Here is a 6,021-nt window from a genome sequence, read left to right on the forward strand (position 1 = left end):
AGAATGTGCTCATCATCTTCCTCTTGACTAGAGGCTGGTTTGGCTCCAAATACACACAAATTCCAGGAATGGCATTAGCTTAATTCACAGAAATATTGACATTTCACAACACTCATGTATAAACTGTAGCCAGCTACCCAGCTGTCTGTTAAAAGCACAGACCTGGCTCAGTCCGTTTACCAGCCAAGAGCAACTTACTAACTTCTCTGCATCTCAGCCTCCTCATCCACACAGTGAGAATAAACTCTCCATGTTAAGATAATGCCTGTAAAGCCCCTTAATTTTTTTTCTTTTCAAATGGTTTTCGACTCAGCAATCCCACTCCTAGATACACACTCAAGGAACCCTGTTATGTATTAATATATGTATTTTTTCATATTTATTTGATTGGTTGGGGTCTTAACTTTCAGCATGTGGGATCTTCCTTGCGGCACATGGATTTCACTTTCCACACTATATGTAGATGGAGTGCTGCCGCGCTCAGTCATGACTCCGTGGCCCCATGGACTGCAGCCCGCCAGGCTCCTCTGTTCCTAGAGTTTCCCAGGCAAGAACACTGGAGTGGGTTGCCATTTCCTTCTCCAGGAGATCTTCCCGACCCACGGATTGAATCCGGGTCTCCCACATTGTAGGCAGACGCTTTACCATCTGAACCACTAGGGAAGTTAAATAAGCAGGGTGACAATATACAGCCTTGACATACTCCTTTTCCTATTTGGAACCACTCTGTTGTTCCATGTCCAGTTCTAACTGTTGCTTCCTGACCTGCATACAGATTTCTCAAGAGGCAGGTCAGGTGGTCTGGTATTCCCATCTCTTTCAGAATTTGCCACAGTTTATTGTGATCCACACAGTCAAAGGCTTTGACATAGTCAATAAAGTAGAAATAGATGTTTTTCTGGAACTCTCTTGCCTTTTCCATGATCCAGCGGATGTTGGCAATTTGATCTCTGGTTCCTCTGCCTTTTCTAAAACCAGCTTGAACATCAGGGAGTTCACGGTTCACATATTGCTGAAGCCTGGCTTGGAGAATTTTGAGCATTACTTTACTAGCCTGTGAGATGAGTGCAATTGTGTGGTAGTTTGAGCATTCTTTGGCATTGCCTTTCTTTGGGATTGGAATGAAAACGGACCTTTTCCAGTCCTGTGGCCACTGATGAGTTTTCCAAATTTGCTGGCATATTGAGTGCAGCACTTTCACAGCATCATCTTTCAGGATTTGAAATAGCTCAACTGGAATTCCATCACCTCCACTAGCTTTGTTCATAGTGATGCTTTCTAAGGCCCACTTGACTTCACATTCCAGGATGTCTGGCTCTAGATTAGTGATCACACCATTGTGATTATCTTGGTTGTGAAGATCCTTTCTGTACTGTGCTTCTGTGTGTTCTTGCCATCTCTTCTTAATATCTTCTGCTTCTGTTAGGTCCATATCATTTCTGTCCTTTATCGAGCCCATCTTTGCATGAAATGTTCCCTTGGGATCTCTAATTTTCTTGAAGAGATCTCTAGTCTTTCCCATTCTGTTCTTTTCCTCTATTTCTTTGCATTGATTGCTGAAGAAGGCTTTCTTATCTCTTCTTGCTATTCTTTGGAACTCTGCATTCAGATGCTTATATCTTTCCTTTTCTCCTTTGCTTTTCGCCTCTCTTCTTTTCACAGCCATTTGTAAGTCCTCCCCAGACAGCCATTTTGCTGTTTTGCATTTCTTTTCCATGGGGATGGTCTTGATCCCTGTCTCCTGTACAATGTCACGAACCTCTGTCCATAGGTCATCAGGCACTCTATCTATCAGATCTAGGCCCTTAAATCTATTTCTCACTTCCACTGTATAATCATAAGGGATTTGATTTAGGTCATACCTGAATGGTCTAGTGGTTTTCCCTGCTTTCTTCAGTTTTGAGTCTGAATTTGGTAATAAGGAGTTCATGATCTGAGCCACAGTCAGCTCCTGGTCTTGTTTTTGCTGACTGTATAGAGCTTCTCCATCTTTGGCTGCAGAGAATATAACCAATCTGATTTCGGTGTTGACCATCTGGTGACGTCCATGTGTAGAGTCTTCTCTTGTGTTGTTGGAAGAGGGTGTTTGCTATGACCAGTGCATTTTCTTGGCAAAACTCTGTTAGTCTTTGCCCTGCTTCATTCCGCATTCCAAGGCCAAATTACCTGTTACTCCAGGTGTTTCTTGACTTCCTACTTTTGCATTCCAGTCCCCTATAATGAAAAGGACATCTTTTTTGGGTGTTAGTTCTAAAAGGTCTTGTAGGTCTTCATAGAACCGTTCAACTTCAGTTTCTTCAGCGTTACTGGTTGGGGCATAGACTTGGATAACTGTGATATTGAATGGTTTGCCTTGGAAACAAACAGAGATCATTCTGTCGTTTTTGAGATTGCATCCAAGTACTGCATTTTGGACTCTTTTGTTGACCATGATGGCTACTCCATTTCTTCTGAAGGATTCCTGCCCGCAGTAGTAGATATAATGGTCATCTGAGTTAAATTCACCCATTCCAGTCCATTTTAGTTCGCTGATTCCTAGAATGTTGACATTCACTCTTGCCGTCTCTTTTTTGACCACTTCCAATTTGCCTTGATTCCTGGACCTGACATTCCAGGTTCCTATGCAATACTGCTCTTTACAGCATCAGATCTTGCTTCTCTCACCAGTCACGTCCACAGCTGGGTATTGTTTTTGCTTTGGCTCCATCCCTTCATTCTTTCTGGAGTTATTTCTCCACTGATCTCCAGTAGCATGTTGGACCTGGGGAGTTCCTCTTTGAGTATCCTATCATTTTGCCTTTTCATACTGTTCATGGGGTTCTCAAGGCAAGAATACTGAAGTGATTTGCCATTCCCTTCTCCAGTGGACCACACTCTGTCAGACCTCTCCACCATGACCTGCCCGTCTTGGGTTGCCCCGCGGGCATGGGTTAGTTTCACTGAGTTAGACAGGGCTGTGGTCCTAGTGTGATTAGATTGACTAGTTTTCTGTGAATATGGTTTCAGTATGTCTGCCCTCTGATGCCCTCTTGCAACACCTACCGTCTTATTTGGGTTTTTCTTACCTTGGGCGTGGGGTATCTCTTCAAGGCTGCTCCAGCAAAGCACAGCCTCTGCTCCTTACCTTGGATGAGGGGTATCTCCTCCCCCCACCCTTCCTAGGCCCCTGGGCAGCCACCACTCCTTGGGCATGGGGTTGCTCCTCCTGGTCGCCACCCAGGCCTCGGGCGCCACCCCTGGCCTTGGACAATCTGCTTATCAAACTCTTGCTGCCAGCTATCTCCACACCCTCCACCCCCACCCATATGCACACCCAATAAAAGAAACAATCATTTAAGTAGTCCATACCAAACCTCTCTCAATTCTGTCTACCTTTTATTCCTCTAAAGTACCTGTGAGTGAAGTGAGTGAGAGAAATCAAGTCTCTCAGTCCTGTCCAACTCTTTGCGACCCCATGGACTGCAGCCTAACCAGGTTCCTCCGTCCGTGCGATTTTCCAGGCAAGAATACTGGAGTGGGTTGCCATTTCCTTCTCCAAAAGTATCTGTACCACCCACAATTATCCTCTATGTAAAACTCCTCTCACTCAATATATTGCTATATAAGGAGAATAAGGAGCAGGGGGTGGCTTCCCTGGTGCTCAGCAGTAAAGAATCCCCCTGCAATGCAGGAGACCTGAGTTCAAATCCTGGGTCAGGAAGATCCCCTGGAGAAGGAAAAGGGAACCCACTGCAGGATTCTGGCCTGGAGAATCCCATGGACAGAGGAGCCTGGTGGGCTACAGTCCACGGGGTCACAAAGAGTCGGACACGACTCTCAACTAAGCAGAGCGCAGAAGGAAAACAGAACCAACCAGCGGTGAGTGCACATTCCATTTGTTGCCATGGAAATGCTTATGTTGAGAAACTCCAAATAATTTCAAAGGTATGAGGTTATTGAAATAATTCCCAACACCCACCTGTCTTTCATGACTTGCTGGGTTAGAATAAACCACATATATTATCCATGCATCCAACCTACCAACAAATATCCCAAGCTTTGCAGAGGCCCAGGGGATACACTGATAACAAATGTCTGCCCTCCGGGGGTTCACCTTCAAATGGGGAAGACCAATCAAACTTGCTCATTGTGATGGCAGGCAGTGCTGAGTGCTGCAAAGAAAAATACCACCAGATCCAGAGACGGAGGGGGCTGGAGACCTGGGGGTCAGGGACGTATGAGCACGTGAGTGTGGACTACCCGGACGACTGCGGAAAGGTGTCTAGGAGGCTCCGGAAGGAAACCCGGGTCCCCTGTATCTGCTGTAACCGACGGGAAGGGCTGGGGAAGCCACTCAGGAAGAGAACATAGCCACGGGCAGGCTTGGGTGTAATTCTGAGTTATGTGAGGTCACTGGTGGTTCGAGCAAGGACCGAGGTAGCACTGTCTCTCTCGGGAAAAGACAGGTGTGGCGGCACGTGGAGGCGAGGCTGAAGGGGAAGAGGTTAAAGCGGGGAGGGGGCGGCTGGAAGGAGGGTGTCCTCCGGGTGTGGTGGCGGCCTGGCTCAGGGTGGCGGTGATGGGGGTGCCTGGAGACGGCCCCGCGTCCGGTGTGTTCTGAAGGGAACACAAGGAGCAGGTTTGCTCTTGGATTGGACAGGAATGAAAGACGGGCACAGAGGCACTGAAAGGGCTTGGTCCACCCCTGGGGGGTGGGGGGCGGGTGGCCATCAGGGGGGTGCATGCTGCGCTCAGATGCCAGCTGGGGGGCTCTGGTGCAGACGTGGAGAGGCGGTGGGTAGGGACACACCTGGCTCGGAGCAGGGCCAGGGCGAGGCTTGGGGCGGGGCCAGTGTGGACAGAGGCCTGAACCCTTGGATCCTGCTGCTTCCTGCCAGGTCGGAGGCATGGAACTAAAAGATCCACCTGCTCTTGCCGGGGGTCCTAGTGAAAAGCCCTGGGGTGCTGAGAAGGTAATCAGGCTACTGCGCATGCCACCTGTGGAGCAGGAAGCCCAGAGGCTTTCTAACGGTCGTCGTGACGAGGTCATGTCCTTGGCTCAGTTAGCGACGAGGTCAAGGGTTCGATCCCCATGTGGGCCGCTCTTTGGTCGCCTCTGCAAGGAGGCTGCCCCCTGTATTCGGGCTTCCCAGGCGGCTCTGCGGTTGAGAATCCGCCTGCCAGTGCAGGAGCGCGGGTTCCATCCCCGGGTCCTAAGATCCCCTGGAGTAGGAAACGGCAACCCACTCCAGTGTTCCTGCCTGGAAAATTCCACGGACAGAGGAGCCTGGCGGGCTACGGTCCACGGAGTCACAGACTCGGACACGACCACAACCGAGCGAGCGTGTGATGGGATCCCTGCTGCCCTTTTGAGGCTCTTTTAGGTCCTCAGAATTCCAAATAGAGTGTCTAGGAACCTTAGCTGACTTCTCGCTCTTTTGAGTTGAGTCACCTGGTGTACTCCGGAGGCCCTCAGCTTTCTCCCTCCTACTCCCAAGCCTGCAGGACAGGGGGCTGGGGCCATGCCAGGCGGTTCTGCCCACTGCAGCCTGTGGGGGCCACAGACATGCGGGAGTTCGATGTGTGTACAAAGGTCACGATGAAATTTCAGTGACCAATAAGGCTAAACCACAGAAAAGAGATGTGATCTTTTTTTTCCTTCTTGGGTATGACTTTTCACAAACTCAAGAGGTTGGAAATCTTTTGTCACGAGTATGTCCCATTCAACATGGGACGGCTCCTCTAGGCCCTCCTGCGCCTGCACAGCCACCGCTCCCCGGGTGGCGCCTCCCGGCCGCCCCTGACCTCAGACGCAGGGTAGCTCCTCTCGGCCGCGCTTAGTGAGCCACAATCTGATCAAACTAGGACCACAGGCTTGTCTAACTCAATGAAACCAAGCCATGCCTGCGGAGCCATCCAAGAAGGGCGGTCATGGTGGAGAGGTCTGACAGAGTGTGGTCCACTGGAGAAGGGAATGGCAAACCACTTCAGTATTCTTGCCTTGAGAACCCCGTGAACGGTATGAAAAGGCAAAATGATAGG

This window comes from Budorcas taxicolor, chromosome 13 (genome assembly GCF_023091745.1).
Source record: "Budorcas taxicolor isolate Tak-1 chromosome 13, Takin1.1, whole genome shotgun sequence".
In the NCBI taxonomy this organism is placed as follows: domain Eukaryota; kingdom Metazoa; phylum Chordata; class Mammalia; order Artiodactyla; family Bovidae; genus Budorcas; species Budorcas taxicolor.